The sequence below is a fragment of the Orbicella franksi genome, chromosome 5 (genome assembly GCF_964199315.1).
Source record: "Orbicella franksi chromosome 5, jaOrbFran1.1, whole genome shotgun sequence".
Classification (NCBI taxonomy): Eukaryota; Metazoa; Cnidaria; class Anthozoa; order Scleractinia; family Merulinidae; genus Orbicella; species Orbicella franksi.
In genome coordinates, this window is record NC_138149.1 from 23,744,038 (window position 1) to 23,761,457 (window position 17,420).

Genomic DNA, 17,420 nt, shown 5'->3' on the forward strand with positions numbered 1-17,420 from the left:
ACTCTCTCTCAATACTCCTCCTCCAGGTCATTTGTGGCCTTCCCGGTCTTCTTTCGCCTTCTGGTGTGCAGGTCAGTTCAGTATTGGCAATGTTATTGCTGTCTCTCCACAGGACGTCTCCATCTCCATATCCTTATCTTCATAGACAGTGGCAGCATAGTGGTCTGCCTGTACAGTTTCTCATTTGAGATTTGGTTTGGCTAGAAAATTCTCTGTATCTTTCTCATGTATTTCCTGTGAAAAGGATCCAGTTTGTGCATGTCTGCAGCTGTGATTCTCCACATCTCTGCACCATACAGTAAGATGGCCACTACACTGGTGTTGAAAATGCACAGCTTATTGTTAGAGCTGTACTTTGATGATTTCCATAGGGGCTGTAGCGGGGCAAAAGCACTCCTTGCAAGGGCCAGTCTTTGTTTGATGTCTGCTTCTGTGCTGCCTTGCTTATCTAATGCTGCACTGAGGTGGGTGAATGCTTCAATGTCTTCTAGCTCATTGCCGCCAACAGTGATCAGGTCGTTCTTTCTGCAGTTCAGGCACACGGTCTTGGTTTTGCTGGGAATTGATGTTAAGACCCACTGCTTTACCTACGTCGTGAAGGTAGGATATCCTTTGTTGGATATCACTGTGTCTGCTTGCTAAGTGTGTGATATCATCTGCATAGTCCAGGTCTTCTAGGACAGTGGTGAGTTTTAATGCAGTCCTCTTCTTTTGTCAAGCGTTTTTCTCATGACTCAATCAATCACGATGATGAAGTTAAAACCAGACATAACACAACCCTGCGTAACACCGCTTCTTACCTCGAACCAGTTTGATGTTCTTCTGCCCTTGAGGATGCAGCTTAAGTTCTAATCGTACATGTTTCTGATTATGTTGATGTACATACTAGGGATGCTGTACTCTTGCACGATGACCCATAACTTCTCTCTGATGACACTATCAAATGCTTTCCTGAAGTCAACGAAGTTCACGCAGATGGGGGCCTGCCAATTCATACAATGCTCAAGGATGTTTCTGAGTGTGAATATCTGTTCCATATTTCCCCTTCCTTGTCTGAAGCCAGCCTGCTGCTGGCGCAGCCTCTGATCTACACCTTTCTTGATTCTGTCAATCAGAATTCTACATAGGATCTTCGATGGCACTGATAAGAGGGATATACCATGGTAGTTGTCACACATGGTCAGATTTTCCTTCTGAAGAATTTTCACAATGAGCAATCTTCTCCAGTCTGATGGAACTTTGTGCTCAGCCATAATCGTATTAAAAAGCACATGAAGCTTCTTGATTGCGGCATCTTGCGTACATTTGAGCATTTCTGCCCTGATGGAATCCATTCCTGGGCTTTTTCCATTCTTTAGTCTCAGTCACATCGGGCAGTTTTTTATCCAGTAATAGCAATTTCGTCATCACAAATATCCTCTCTTAGATAGGTTTTAGTTATGGCTAAAATGTCGAACTTTATTGAGAGTAGTAGTGCAATGGCACCTCTTATCTTGGTCTCTGAGATTTCTGATGTTGTTATCTCTGTTGGTAATTCATTCCCTGCAGAATCTACATTAAGCACTTCTTCAAAGTGCTCCTTCTATCTTTGGAGGATTTCCTCTTCATTCATTAGCAGCTTTCCACACTTGTCTCTGACAGCTGTCACTGTGTTTGTCTTTGCCTGAACTATCTGCTTCATCAATCGGGAGAGGTCACGGAAGTTATTGTTCCTTGCTGCGCTTTGTGCTTCTTCAATTCTGTCTATCATTCTTCACTTGTCAGTTCGTGCACTTGCTTTCACCCACTTGTCTTTTCTTTTGTACTTCTCTCTCCTCAGCTCTTTCAGTCGCTCAGATCTGACTCGTCCAAGCTGCTCTTTGATCTGCCTTCTCTCACCCATTCTGCTGTATGTTTGGACACTAATCCAGTTTGACTTGATCCTTCTCCTTTCTCCGAGAACAGCATCTGTACTCTCACAGTATGTATTCTTCAATCGTAGCCAATCTGTTTTGGATCTCAATATGGAACTATTCCTTAACTGTCTGATCTCTGAGCTTTGCTGTGTTGTACAGTTTCCTTCCTCCCCTTTTCTCCTTCTTAGCTCTTCACAATTTCAGCTTCACCCTTGCCAATAGAAGGTGATGGTCACTGTTGGCATATGCACCTCTCATCACTCTGATGTCGAGAGGAAACTTCTTGTATTTTCCACTGATTATGCTGTGGTCAATCTGGTTATAGTCGGGGCCATTAGGTGAGGTACATGTGAGCATGTGAATATCTCTATGAATATCAATGTTCCGCCAATAATAAGGTCATTCAGTGCTAAAAATTCGGCAAACCTCTCTACATTCTCATTCACCCTTCCTAGTCCTCGCCATCCCATCACCCTCTCCCAACCTAGGTTGTCTTGGCCAACGTTGGCATCCGCGTCCCCCATAATAATCATGCCTTGGTGATCTTTCCACTTCCTCTTTGCAGCTGTTCGTAAAATTCATCTTTGCCTCTCTTCTTCTTCATTGGTTGGTGCATGTTATCGCTGTTTCGCCATGGTATTAATCGAGTGAAAACCAAATTGGGTGTGAATTTCAAACATCTGATTAGTCTGGTTTCTACCCTCTGACCTGCCCGGCATGATTGAATTTGCCAAGGAGATTGAACTCCCCGCCGGTATAGCTCTTGGGATCGAGGGAACACACAAGCTCCCCTACCACTGCAAGGCGACAGTCCACGAGGGGCGAAAACAGCTCATAAATCATACCAATTGGCACAGCACATACACGTATGTATGTAGCTTGAGATGTAGGAGAGTCCCTACCCCCAGGGACGTTATCAATAAGCCTTACAGAAATTAAGTGTATGAATAACAGATCCTGATATAACGCTGTAGATTGATACTGCTTAGGCCTCCCACGCTGTCTGTATAGTTAAGTTCTAGGTTTTCATAGAATTGTAAACTTAAAGTAACTAGACGCTTTAGTGCGTGTATCCAGGCGGTCGTTATACTGAGAAGTACTAGCTATATTGCAGTTGAACTAAACGTTCTGCATTTGAAGTCGTACGAAACTCAATCGAATCGATGTGCTCAAGCTATTCTGCCTTTTATTGCATTTCTTGGAATCGATTGATAGCTTATTACTCGTCTGCAGGCCTTTAGGGCATGAATTGAGTCAAGGTCTATATCAGCCTATAAACGTTTCAATCTATTTTCCTTAGCCTTTGTCGTTGTTGTTGTTGTTGTTGTTATTTTTTGCGTTTCTCAAGCAAGCGAGACATTTTGAATTTCAGAGTTATGGCGGTGCGTGACATAGAGCTACGAACGCGTTTGTCGAAAAACATATACTTATTTCGTAATATTTAGCCCATTCAGAAGTTAAAGTATTAGGAAAAGTGCTAATGTGAATGCTTGTTTGTTCAGTACAGATAATCAACCGCCTAGATAGCCAAAGTAGTTCCAGATGTTTACACTATTTTCCGGCCGCAATGTTGGTGGCGGAGGTACACCAACATGGCGGCTCCATACTGGGCTCTGTAAATTTGTGCAAAATACTTCGACGAATATCTGGGTTTGGGAAAACACACAGACTTAAAAATTAGAGAAGTGTCATTTATTAATCTCCTATAACATTACAATTTCTTGACTTTATCCAGTAAATGGTTTTGGAGTGTTTCTATAACTCGATAGAAACACGGAGAACATGTTTACTATTTCTTTAGAAAACACTGCGACGAAAAAAAGGAAAACAACTTGTTAACTTTGATTATCAAAATGTAAATTCTCTTTGTACGCGCCATCATTATGTCAACAGCTCGTGCTAGTTCTGTGTTTCCATCGAGTTATAGAAATACGATTTTTAACCAATCAGCGCGCGTATTTTCTTAGGGCTGTTTTCTAAATTTATGTTACTGTTACTGTGAGTCGTAGCACCACGTTGTACTCAGTTTTGTTGGAATGTAGAAATGTAGCATTATATTAAGTTAGAAATTTGTTACATTTCACTCCAGAATGTGATAGACAATAATTTTATATTTAACCAATAGATCACAAGTTTTTATGGTTAATAGGCTGATAAACTACGCGGGATGTTGGAAGAACACGAGAAGAATTCGTAAATCACGAGCCACAGGCGAGTGATTTACGAATTCTTCGAGTGTTCTTCCAACATCCCAAGTGGTTTATCATGCCACTAAACCATAGAAACTTGTGGTCTATTGCTATTGCGAAATTTCCATGAGTTTACTGGCACAATAAATCATAGCTGATTGACCAATCAGGGCGCGCACTTTCATTTGATTATTATATAAAATTATATAGTGACTGGTCTTTTTCGTCTGGTTGTAGTCCCTGAAGAGATAATCCTTCGAGTTCGTTCAGCCCGTCAAGTGTATAATAAAGCGCTCCTAGAGGGGTCAAAGAAGCTAAAGAGGGTACCCATAATGATTGTTGGACGGGGCTGCTCAGGAAAGACTAGTCTTAAGAAATCTTTGAAGGGTGAGCCCTTTGACCCAGAGGAAAACAGTACTGTATTGATGGAGGTCGATCCTTCACATTGCAAAGTGACGACTGAAGTTTGGAAGGTAGTACGGCGAAATCAAGCTGCAGATTCCGGCAACAACTCTCTAACTGTACAAGATGTGTCAGATAAAGGACAATTGATTGAGATGTTACAACAAGTACTTGGCAAGGATGACGACCACCAGGAAACCTATGCAACCTTGTGGGATTTTGGCGGACAGTCAGTGTACTATGCCACCAACTCACTTTTTCTGACCAGGAATGCAATCTATTTTCTGGTCTATAATCTAAGCCGTAACCCAGATGACAAAGCTATCCCTTCTGTAAGACAAGGGCTGTTCAAGGTTGTCCAGGACACATTCAGTAACACAACCAATAAGCAATATCTTGACTTTTGGATGTCATCAATATCGTGTTTTGCTTCTCAAGATGAAGGTCCCCGAATGAGTGCAGCATCTCAGAAACTGCCACAGAAGTTGCCACCAGTCTTCTTTGTTTGTACTCATGCTGACAAGCCCTACAAGAGAGGCAGTCCTAGGGACCTAGCCCGTGAAATATATGGTAGTTTACGGGAGAAAACGTCTGGTTTGCATTTGCTTGAAGACTTCTTTGTGGTAGACAACACAAAGGCAGGAACTGCAGATGAGTGCCAAGAAGACATAAATCATTTGAAAACGGAATTACTTGCAGTGGTTAAAGAACTTCCACATCTGAATCAAAGTTGTCCAAAAAATGGTTCAAGTTCGAGGAGGCACTTGAGGTCATGCGTGAACGTGGCTGGAAGTGGATTCCCATTGGTGAAGCCAGGGAAGTTGCCCTCAAAGTATGCAACATTGTGAATGATGAAGAATTTGTTATACTAATGGCCATGTTGCATGACCAGAGAATTATACTTCACTTTATTGATACTCCTGAATTGCACGAGATGGTCATCATAAACTTGCAGTGGTTGATTGATGTTTTTAGGAAGGTGATAACCATTGTGCCCTATGAAAGCAGAGAGGGAAAATTTGAAGAACTGTGGCGTAAACTTGAAACAACAGGAATTCTCGAGGAAGACCTTTTAGAACATATGTGGAACCCCACGGAAAGGAAGGTCTCTGAAGGTCTTCTTGCACTTATGGAGAGGTTTAGTTTGTTGTGCCCTTGGCCTTCATCCGATGCTAGCAGATCATGTGAATACCTTGTGCCATCCATGCTGATGTCACCTCCACCAGATGATGTCATGCAGCTGATTGCATCTGTGAAAATTCCTTCACTTTTCCTTAAGTTTGAGTCTGGCCAAGTGCCCCCAAGCCTGTTCCCCCGGCTAGTGGTACAGTTCTTTCAGTGGCTCACTGAAAAATGGCCTGGCCAACAACAGCCTCAGTTGTTCCTCAACTTTGCCAAGTTTTACACCCATCCAGCAGATGAATATTCTGTCATCCTTCTCTGTCATACATCTTCTATTGAGGTTGCTGTTCACAGGGCTCAACTTTCTTCAGATTCCCACAATGAAGGGTTTGATGTGAAGATTACCCGTGATGTGTGTAAACGTCTTAGGTTAATGCTTCAGTTCATGGGTCAGGAGTTAATCTGGATGAAGAACATGCAATTTGAAATGAGTGTCCTCTGCCCAGTGTGTTGTCCAACAGCTGGTACTACTGAAGCTTGCAAATCTCACCAGACAAAAGGGTGTAGGGAAGAGAAGTGTTTGCACTTCTTGTCAGAGTCAGAGCTACACTCTCCAAAACCCGTCATCTGCACCCCAGCCTTCGGTCTCCCTACCAGGGTCCAAGTTTCGTTGTTTAATCATTGGTTCCAACTTCTGGATGAAGAGGTATGTGGATTTTCATTGCATTTTTTAGATGCAATCTTCTCAGTTCTCGTACTTGTAATTTTCTCCATATACACCCCATTACATACATAATTATAACAACTGTGATATATGCTGCTATTTTACATTTTATATGGATTTGATATCTTTTAAGTTTTTATATCATGCTGAGTTCACGTTTCATTTATTTATTTATTTATGTTTGTTTGTTTGTTTATATATATATATATATATATATATATATATATATATATATATTAACTAGAGGTTTTTTCGAATTATATTCTAAATAATATTAACTTTGTGTAGCAAGGTATATTTTAATGTGTAAATAGTGTCCCCAATTAGTTTTTTTCAAACTAAATACCATTGAATCTTAAATAAGGTCTTTCATTCTTTCATTCATTCATATATCGTAGCATCAGTGCCCACCCTACTGTGTGTTTGATGGGTTTACATTTTAACATGCTTCTTGAATTTAAGTGCAAGTAATACATTAACCGGTACGCATTTTGATTCCATTTTATGCTTAAAAACAGTAAGTTTACCTTGTTCAATAACATACATTAAGGGGTACCAAACTGGTAATAACTTTATTGATATTTTTTCAGGCATTATTTTTGCAACTACATGGCTTCCAGTGTTGCTTTCGTAACTGCGATGATCTTTCATGTTGCATATCATTCTCCCACAGTTCATATTTATGATATTAATTGTCATTTATTATATGGCTTTGGCTTGTGGTCGATATAACGCCCGCTCTGACTGGCTAAGAGTGAGATTCGAGCAGTCATTATGTTGCCGTAATGCCCATGGGCCGATTACGGATTATCAAATTAGAAAGAGCGGCTCTGAAAATTCACGCGCATTGAAACGATGAAAGCCGATTAAAACAGTAAGAGAAAGTAAATTTAATTCCGAGTAAGTAAAAGTTGATTTTTCCTTAATAAAGTTTATATAGAATTCGTTTTTGACTTACCAGACTTAAGTGTGAAAAACAATCAAAGTTTGCCGCGTCTTAAGTAAAGCTAAAATCGCCTAGTGAAAAAGAACATCGTCAGATCTGTCATGCATCCTGAGCAGAACACCACGAAGAAACTTATAAGTTATCATCTTAGTCACAACAATTTACCGAAATATTGAACTCCGTCAGAGTTCTCATCAAATAGATTCCCTCGCTTGAACACACGCAAGTGTAAATCAGCTTCCAGGATCATCAGTAAACAATCGGGTGGTTTCTGTCGGTAGCAGTGTTTCTGATAACTGCAGGAAGTTTTAGACGTTCACGAGGCTTGAAAAGTTCATCCATAAATCCCAGAATGAAGAAGGCGAAGATATGTTGTCGAAAGCGAATGCGAAGATCGAGTTATTCTGAGAAGTGCGTTCTGAAGCATTAGTATTTTCTTTCCCCGAAAGATCGCCACAAAAGTCAGCAAACTCCCCCATCAAGTTGTTGCACCACGATACTAAACTACCTTTTTGAGGCTGTGACAATCATTTTTGCCGTAAAGAAATGTGCGTTTTTAACGGAATACGTACTTATACAGTGGTGAAGTTCACTGACTGTGTAGTTTTGCCTTGGGTTTGAGACGATGAATGAATCGGTAAACGCGCGCATCGCCGGATGTAAATTGATGACTTCCGCTCGAGTAATTCTTTTTCTTTTCTTTAATTCATGAGCCATATAATAAAAAACTTAATAACCTCGACCGTTCGGTCGTTACGGGAAAATCTCAAACCTCGGCCTACCGTATTGACCTCGTTATCGCTCGGTCAATACGGCAAGGCCTCAGTTTGAGATTTTCCCGTAACGACCTCACTGTCGGTTATTAAGTAGTTAATATTCACTTGGTTGTCTTTACCATCGATTCACTGGTATATTACGAACTCAGCACAAATTGACCAGCTCCCAGTTGGCTTGGTAGCTCAGTTGGTTGAGTGCTGAGCCATCATCAAAGAGGATCGAATCCCGTCCAAACCTATTTTTTCTGGCTTCATTTTGGCAACTGCCTTAGTTTATTTGCTTCAGTAAGTAACTATGATAGAAACCATGAAGCTCTTTCTAAAAGGAGAACAGAAAATATTTGCATATTTTTACGATGTTTGTCTGTCAATATTAGAATGCCTCTGCAAATCTGGTTGGAAGACCTAGGACACCCGTGGAAGGTATGCCATTATTATTACAGTTGAGTACTATCTGTTCATTAAATGAGTGTTTACATGAACAAGCACTAGGATACTACTTGTAATATCAGAAGCTTATGATAATATATCAAGCACAAACACGTTACCTAAATGAGTTGCAATGTTTCATTTTTTCCGTTTCAAAACTAAATACATATATACATACACGCATGCATACATACATACACATCCGTTATTTAAACACGACAAGATTTAAAGCTCAAAGCTTGTGGGGTCGTGTAAAATTAATTACAAATGAATTAATTACAAGGATAACATTACTTACAAAATACACTCGCTAATGAATGAAAGCTAAATTAATGAAGCATTTTGACTTTCTATGTCTGTGGTTCAGTCATCTGTTAATGCATACCATAGAATGTTGGTCAATGTTCAGTTGAAACCATATTCGAAGTTAAGTAACTGTGTACTGTGACATCTAAGATAGCTTATGCAAGCTATCGTCTTGAAAACTAATCTAATTTGTCAACTTGCTAGTAAGAATAGCTCCGTATCCCTTTGACATAATCCGATTGATCAGGACCATCGCCGTCCTGGCTACCCGAAGGTTCTATTTTTGTGTTCGAACAAAAGATGCAGCAGAAGTGATGACAAACATTGGTAACGTTTGCTACAACTCCACTTCAAAATTATTATTTCAAAAAGACGATGAGAATTATTAATCAATCTAATCATTTCTTCCAGTCTCGTGGAACGTATATCTCTTCATTAACTGCTTTGCCAAACAAAATTTTTGTTCCAGAAGTTGAAGAGAGCGCCGTTGCCCTCCCAGGTGAGCTGCTAAGAAGTCTTCTATCAAGAAACATTGAGGCAAAGGATGTTATAGCTCAACTACTAGACATTCTTCACTTAGAACAGGAATCACTGCAAATTCCGCAGCCTGGAACTAAGCGTCTTCTACGCAACCTGGCTAGAGTTGCTAAAGAAATGAACCGACTTGATGGGTTGGAATTTTTGAGGGAAATAACACCTGCTGGTACTACAGGTAATTCTTTTTCCATGCAAAGGTATTTAATCAACCCTTTATTTTGTTAATTTTGGGGGATAATCTCTGTGTTTAGTATGTACCACACAAGTGAATAGTGCTTTACACACGTTCTGATTGATTAACTCGGAGGTAGTTAGCAAAGCACTGTTCACCTCTGAGCGTCGCGGCTCATTAAATATCCACCACTATTCACCTCAACCTCGGTAAATAATCATTAATTATTCCTTGGAATTCGGTGATTAACTGCTTTTCTGTAAGCCTCGAGAGAGCCCAGTTAGCTACAATCATGGATAAAAGTGTTGACACATTTGAGGAAAACAAACGCTTTCTATCGGCGTCCTTCCGTAATAACAAAAAAACATATTTTTTGTCGATAGCCAAATCCCCCCCCCTCGCCCTTTTCAATGTTGAAATACGCTCCGTGGACACTGTCACGTGTTTAAAACATTGAAAAGGGGAGAGGGGGTCGAAATGTGAAAATCGGAGATTGAAAAACTCACGCGTTAAGCGAAACAGGTCTTTTTCGGGGAGTGTCTCAACTGCTTTTGTCCATGATTGTAGCTTTAAAATGTACTTGACCAGCCTGCAAGCAGGCTGTCGTAAGCTGCGGCACGAGCAAATAGGAGGGCTAATTTAAAAATGGTCCAACAATTGACGTTGTCTTTCCCAGCTTGTGTTGCAAAGAGGTGTGGAAAAGGTCAAGTGAAGACGTTTGAATAAATATCAAAAGAGAGTTTTACCTCGCATACCCTCAGGGGGTTCTCTAGCTTGTAATTTTGGGTAGGGGTGTGCCTTCTAGTGCTTGAAATTCACACCATATTTCATACCCAAATTAATAAAGTTTCGAACCCTAACAGAGCGGACCCCAGAACTTTTTGGCTTCCAAGCCAAAACATGAAAACAGTAGTTGTATACCCTAAGAGCTATTTTGCACCAGTTGACAGAACATTCTGCTATTTCAGACCAAAGTGGTAAAGTGGTCAAAATTCTTAAGTAAAAAACCATACTCTTTGCGCGACACATACCTATACACCCTGAAGGTAACCCGAGGCATTGTCTTTAGCAACTCTTTTGTGTTTCTCGGTCCTAGAACTTAACAGTTGAATTCTTGCACAATCGGTGTATTCCGTCATTTCGCAATAACAGACAGACTGGTACAAAATGACTTGCGAGGCGTCCATGTGTGCGTGATTTACGGCGCCATTTAACAAATTTATTTTCTTTAGGTCCTGTGTTACCCGAACACCTTGCCGTGCAAGAATTACCTTCTTCCATTAGGTGGGGTATTACAGTTAATTTGAGTGGTGAGTGCTGCTTTTTTGTATGTGTAGAATAGTTGTCTTATGGTGGCATATCCTAAGGTGGTATAGGGAAATCGTTTGGGTGAGAGTAGTTCTGAAAAGAGCTGCTGTCACAGAGTCGTTATAGTGCGACTTTGCTCACTGCTCAAATCTACAGGTCTTATCTCTTTTGAACTCGCTCTCATTTATTCATTCCTTGATAATGGCGTCATGAGGTCGCCGAAACGTCGGGACATTATATCCTTAGTTTTTACTTGTTTATGGACTTATGGACTTAGTAAGAGGTATTTGTGTCTTTCTGTGTCACAGGCGGAGATGAATGGATGCGGGTTGCTGAGGCATTGGGCTTGAAGCCGGAAGAGATTCGTTTTCTTGACACACGTTTTAGGAACCCAATGGACGGGGCTCTGACTTATGCTACTCAACAGTGCCCTATAACTGTGGGTGATCTGTACGACGTGCTAACCAGATGTGAAATGCCTGTGATAGCTGACCTTCTGTAAAAAGGTGACTACAGACGTATTTCCGCTCGAAACCAGGAAAAGGTTTTTTTTTTTTTAACCAAAGTAGAGTATGAAGTCACAGTTTTGAGTGAATCTCGATTCTTCGATGCGCCCATTTTATGATGTTTTTGTTACGCTATGTTGCGATGCCATGTAATGTTTTAAGTGTCTAATTGTTCAAAACACGAGGCCGTAGGGCCTTTGTTTGGTCCTGATGTAAACACGCTACCACGTGTTTTCTCAGGTAATTCAGAGAAGAAACTCCAGCTGATGCAGTAAGGGAAATTTACACTGTATCTATAGAAGAAACCAAATGCAATTCTTTGCAGGTAGTTACGTGCCTGGTGTTCAAGTACACAGGCAAATTGGACACAATAGTACATTCATTTATTCAAAAAGTAATCTGTTCCACCACATTTGGTCGGACAAAGCCGCAAGTGAATATAAAAAACGTGCGAAGTGCTTTTATGACAAAATCGGATTACAAAGTCGTGGTAGGCCAACAAAAAGTAGAATTTTGTTTCAAAACGATAGAATTACAAGTAGGTGTAACGCCACCAGGGTTAGTCGAGACTGTTGATAACATATATCTAAATATAATAGATGACATTTATTAAATTCAGGCACTATTAAAAGATTAGTGGAGGTATTAGAACTTAGTTGTTTCCGATAGCCTCATACTGATAAGATATAAAAGACCAAAAATGACCCAAAAAGGGAAGTCATTAAAGTGATCCGTTTTTAGTAAGTTAACAAGGAGGTGATAATGTACAAGAATAAGCGTCCCTTCTTATTCTATAACAGAGAGTAGGTGTTCCCTGAAACTGTTGACTGTCCAAAGAATTCGTAGCTTTACTGGAAAAAGACTTCAATTAAAATATTGGTCAATCATTGCAGACTTGCCACAAGTCGACCTCATGAGTTTTACACACACTTTTTACACACTTTACTTCAGTTACATTTAGAAATGAATAAAAGTGTAAGACTGGCCCGCTAGTAGCATTAGGCTAATCTAGGCGGATCAGTTGTTATCAGATTACTCATGTTATATTAGTTAAATAATGCATAAAAAACAACGAGAGTGACGAAATAGAAAATATTAACGTTCTACGCTAGATAAGTTAAAGAATATAGGGTAAAATAGAAAAGCGAGCTGCGAGGTTTTAGGCCGCGATGCGGGTCGAGGGAGCGACAAGAGGAAGGACTTTTCTGAAAGTCTAAAAATATTGCAACTGTCTGGGATAGGATAGGCATATTAAAACTGATTGATCTGCTGTTTTACTCTTTCGTTCGTTCGTTCGATCGTTCGATAGATTTATTAGCTTATAGTTAGAAATTGTCTCAAAATAAATTTGTTTTCAATTTCTATAATTTTTCGGGTAGCGTGTGAGGGAATGCATGTTAAAGTAGCATAGAACCCGTTTTTGAATGATCAGAATCTTCATTAATTTAAGTGAGTATTCGAGGGCTAATGTCACATGAAATTGCATCACGAATAAGTACACATGATGGGCGCCAACCGCGGGAAAGCGCATGTGCCCAAGTTGTTTTTAGCGTTGGGTATCAGATCTATCGGTTAAATGGGCGAGTAAACCAAAACCAAGGCAATTTCGGATTACGATCAACACAGGCCATATCCGTATTCTCGGTATTGGACTGGAACTAGCTTGCAATGGAGGCTAATGCGGGGGAATAGCATAAAAAAGAGATTTAAAATGTCATTTGCATCTGAACTTGACTGACGTAAGCGAATGAAAAAAATTGTGTTTACAGACCTAAGTAAACCGCCATTCACGGAATAAACGTTTACTCGTGAAAATACATGTTTCAATATCAAACCGGGTGCATTTTGTATGATTAATAGTGTAGAGTTATCTTAAAAACCTATGGAATATATTTGCTCGTACGCGATTGGTCTAAACTCGTCACGTGACTGAATATGCCCAGCTAGAACTGGGGAACATCCTAGTGGTATTCCCCAAGTCTCAAACGAACCCGCGTGTTGCGAAAAATATTTGAAGGATAATGAACACAATAGCCTCCATGTGGTGAGAAAATATGCCCGGGTTTTTTTTCGCGGACATTTTCTGTTCTACAAAGCTCACAGTTTCCTCTTCGCTCTGGGAAAACTATGTTTCTCGGGACAATAATGTCCGCGGACAAATATCCCAGCATATGTTCTCGCCAAGTGGAGGCGTTTGTTTATACTCTCTAGTCTTCGATCGTTTTTGATAGTTTTATATAACAATATTTATATAAAGAATGTTTGTTATATAAAAAATATTTGTTTATATTGTATTTTATTCCTTTTTTCCGTGCATTTGTGTTGCTAGTGTATTTTTGTCGCTCAAAGGAGTTCATTAAGGATCCACTTGAATAGAGCGTTTTCACACACGTGTCCAGCAGCCATGCAAATTTATTGGAACAAAAGTAAAAGTTTACATAAGTAAAAAGTTCCAGTTCCCACAGGACTGGTTTGGTACACCAATATGGCCGCCGTTTCATTGTTTTGGAACACCAATATGGCTGGCATAACGTCATGTGAAAACGCTCTATCTAATTGATAGTTGATGGAATTTCCTCGTTTCAAATTTCGTACTCTTACTAAGAGAAATTTGACAGGTTTTACGAGTCTTGCAAATCCAACGAACATCGGCGCTCTTTTCTTATTCTCGGCCCTCTTAATCACGGGCCTTTTATTCCATAATTAGCAATAGACCATTTTACAGTTGTCTGCTCGGTGACCGGGCCTTTGAATGGCAGCGAGACTGGAGGTGACCTTGCTTTGATAGAGACCCCTGCTTTTGTCATGTAAATGCACCTAGTTAGCATTAGAACAACTTGATTTACACAACAAAAGCAGTGAGGTCTGTTAGGGCTTGCCACAAGTTGGTCGAGATTTCCCAAAAAGTTGCCCGGCATTTCTCAAATATTTGCTCAAAAGTTGCTCAAAAGTTACTCCAAAAAAAGTAGAAGTTACTTTTTGTAACGAAAGTCGCTCAAAAGTTGCTAAAAAAAAGCAAAAACTTTTTTTTTTGTTTCTCTCTTCTTTTATTTGGTCTGAAGCAAAAATATGTTATCTGTACAACAAAAGTAACATTTTTAAGCACTTTTGTGCAATTTTGCGTTGTAACCAGCGTCACTAAATAAATTTTTTCACAATACGTATGAGTAAATACTGCGCATCAATATCAATTTAACAATATTAATCTAGTAAAAATTCTATTATGAACGAATAAAATTGTCGGAGGATCTGAATGACCTACGTGACCTGAAACACTCGAATCAGTGGAGTGTGAATCTTCGTCCGCCATTTTGTATTTTCTTTAAAAAACCGCTGACCTAGCAGCCCGGCTGCATGCATCTTTCGCCCATGATCTGCCCCAGGGGGCAGGAACTGTTCCTTTTTCACAGGAAATTCACAAATTGTCTACTGAAACATTGTAGAATATGGAAGCATGGTCAATTAAAGCACTAAAAGTTTCTCCGATATCTAGAAAACTAGAAATTGCTCAGAATGGAAAAACTTGCTCGAAACAAAAAAAGTGGCTCGAAATACGAAAAGTTTCCAAAAAGTTGCCAAAAAGTTGCTGAGCAACAAGGTCACCTCCAGCCTCGCTGCCATTCAATGGCCAGATCACTGAGCATACAACTGTAAAAGGGTCTATTACAAGGAAAGCCGTAAAACCGTCACATACCTGGCTCGTGACGTCGTACTTTAATCGATGTTTGCAGCGAGGAATGAAATCAAGTTCATTATTTTTAGGAGACCCATTTATGAACGCATGACTACCTGTAAAGAATATAATCATTAAAAAAGTTAAACTGTAATCTAGCTGTATTTTTTGTAAACGCCTATCAATATATAGAGGATATTACACGGTGGCGAGAAGATATGAATTTTATGTTCGAGTGGCAAGAACAATATCTCACTCGTTCGCTTCGCTCACTCGTGAGATATTGTTCTTGCCACGAGAAACCAATTCAACACAAGCAAAAGGCGGGAAGCGTGACTTCATTGAACGATACGACACTCACAAAGGTGACATACGGAAAATACGCCACTCGGGTCCCGGATGAAGTGGCGTATGGAATCTACGAGTGGTTTAGTTCCCAGTAAAACACTCTTCTCCATATAATAAATATAGTTTTTCTCACCATGTTTCATTGGTATACATATTATTCGTGCTTTTTGTCGGTTGGCTGTCTCTTTTTACCCTGCTAATGAGCTAATGACGCTTATCAGCAATGGATATTTTCAAATAGTTTGACTTTCTGTCTCATTTTGCCACACTCGCTTGGTCGATTGAGAGTTCCCCGCACTGTGGGAATGAATTAGGATTATGGGAATAAGCCAATCAATCAGTCACAATTTCCGGTCAAATTCGTCTTCAATCCGAATCCGCAAATCTTTTCTTTCCAAAAAAAAAAAAAAATTAGCAAATTGACGTCAGTTTTTTATGCGTCTGCCCTCTTATTGATGATAAATTGCGTCATAACATTGTCAAAGTGGCTGTGGAACCAATAGCCGCAGGCGAGTGGTTCTGCAGTAAACGTTGACAATGTTATGACGAAATTTATCTTGTTTCATTATTTGGTTTCATTGGCCCTTAAAAGCCCCATTAGGGGAGTGGTCAATAGGCCTCAGTACGAGGCTCTGGGGAATAACTACAGAGTTTGTGGGCTTTATTCCCCAGAGCCTCGTACTGAGGTCTATTGTTTATGGCTGAATTTAAATATATCGAAATAGGTCTATTAAGATGTTTATTTTATTTTTTGTGTTTGTTACAGGATAATTATTGTCCCCAGAGCTCGTGCTCCTTTTGGTCAGCACCAAGAATCGCAACCTCTTGACAGGTCGTCCTCGATTCACGGACATGCAGTCAAATCGGACAAATCTGATTAGCAAAGAATACGAAACAAATACTCTGGGCAAGAAAATCGGGTCGGGCCACAATCTCGTTCCCATAGTCTTCGTTCCCCTTGACCAGCGGTTGGAAAACGAGAACTCTGGGAGCATCCATTTCAGGCGTGCGCGGCGTGCGCCATAGATGCAGACTGTGCAGTGAAACGGATGGGCAAAATTCGGTTATTTCAAAATGGTTGCTCCTAGAGCTCTCGTTTTCCGACCGCTGGTCAGGGGAACGAAGACTCTGGGAACGGGATTGGTCGGGCCAGAGATCGCAATTTTTGTTGCTGACCACTGCCAAAGCGGAAGGAGAATACAACATTATTGGTAGAGGTTGACAAAATGTATTATCAACCCAGGGGCCGTAACGGGGAAGATTGTAAGTGGTCAAGGGGCCTTAATCGGAGAGGCGTTAGTTGTGCCGGCGTTAAACTCCAGTTGCAATTCCACGGATGGAAAGCTTGCTGCCGGCGTCATTTCGTTAAATTTTCACCCAGGGCCCGAGAATGTGGTATAGTCCTTAGGCCCAGATCCTCGAAATGGGACATTTCATACCACTCAGAGGGACAAATGTTATCATCAATCTTCAATCGCAAATCCTTTGTTTTGCTAGACTAGTTAATGTTGGTATGTGATCGTAGTGGTATTTAACTGACAACTGAAATTAGCACCACCCCCATTCCTGGTCAAAATTTTAAAGGAAGAAAAAATACCATTTTTTTAATGCCAAATGGTAATACAGTGAAACCTCTATTAACCGGACGAGGACACTAAAATATATTGTATTTGGCAAATTTACGTCCATGAAATAATCGATTAAATAGTCGATTAAATGTACCCGTATTGTCCTTGCTATATTGAAAGGGCATTATTAGAAACAAATTAAAGTTGGTAATGAAAGCTGATTAACTTGAACTCTGGATAGCTTCGTTAACAACCTACAACTTTATTACAGTACAGAGGAACCGTTGAATGTTAATTGTCAACAAACATTGCGTAATTCTTATAAACTTTCATTAAGCGGCACCCTAGATTAAGCGGACACTTGGGAAAGTCCCGAAGGTGTCCGCTTAATAGAGGTTTCACTGTAACTAATTTAGTTCTTACTTCGTGGGATCCAGTGAGAAGATTAAAGACGGAATTTTTCATTCCGCCCTTTTCTCGTTAATTGCTTTGCCTACGTCTGTTTGCGTTGCCCCAATA

General features: G+C 40.2%; 1 pseudogene across 1 annotated transcript; it reads left to right on the forward strand.

Moving 5' to 3' along the window:
• The first annotated feature begins 551 nt into the window (after positions 1-551).
• On the forward strand, positions 552-12,802 carry LOC145487087 (uncharacterized; annotated as a pseudogene). The gene is made up of 6 exons (XR_014049352.1): positions 552-685; positions 4,322-6,314; positions 8,432-8,477; positions 9,259-9,501; positions 10,731-10,808; positions 11,115-12,802. The product of XR_014049352.1 is annotated as an uncharacterized LOC145487087 (transcript).
• The last annotated feature ends 4,618 nt before the right edge of the window (positions 12,803-17,420 follow it).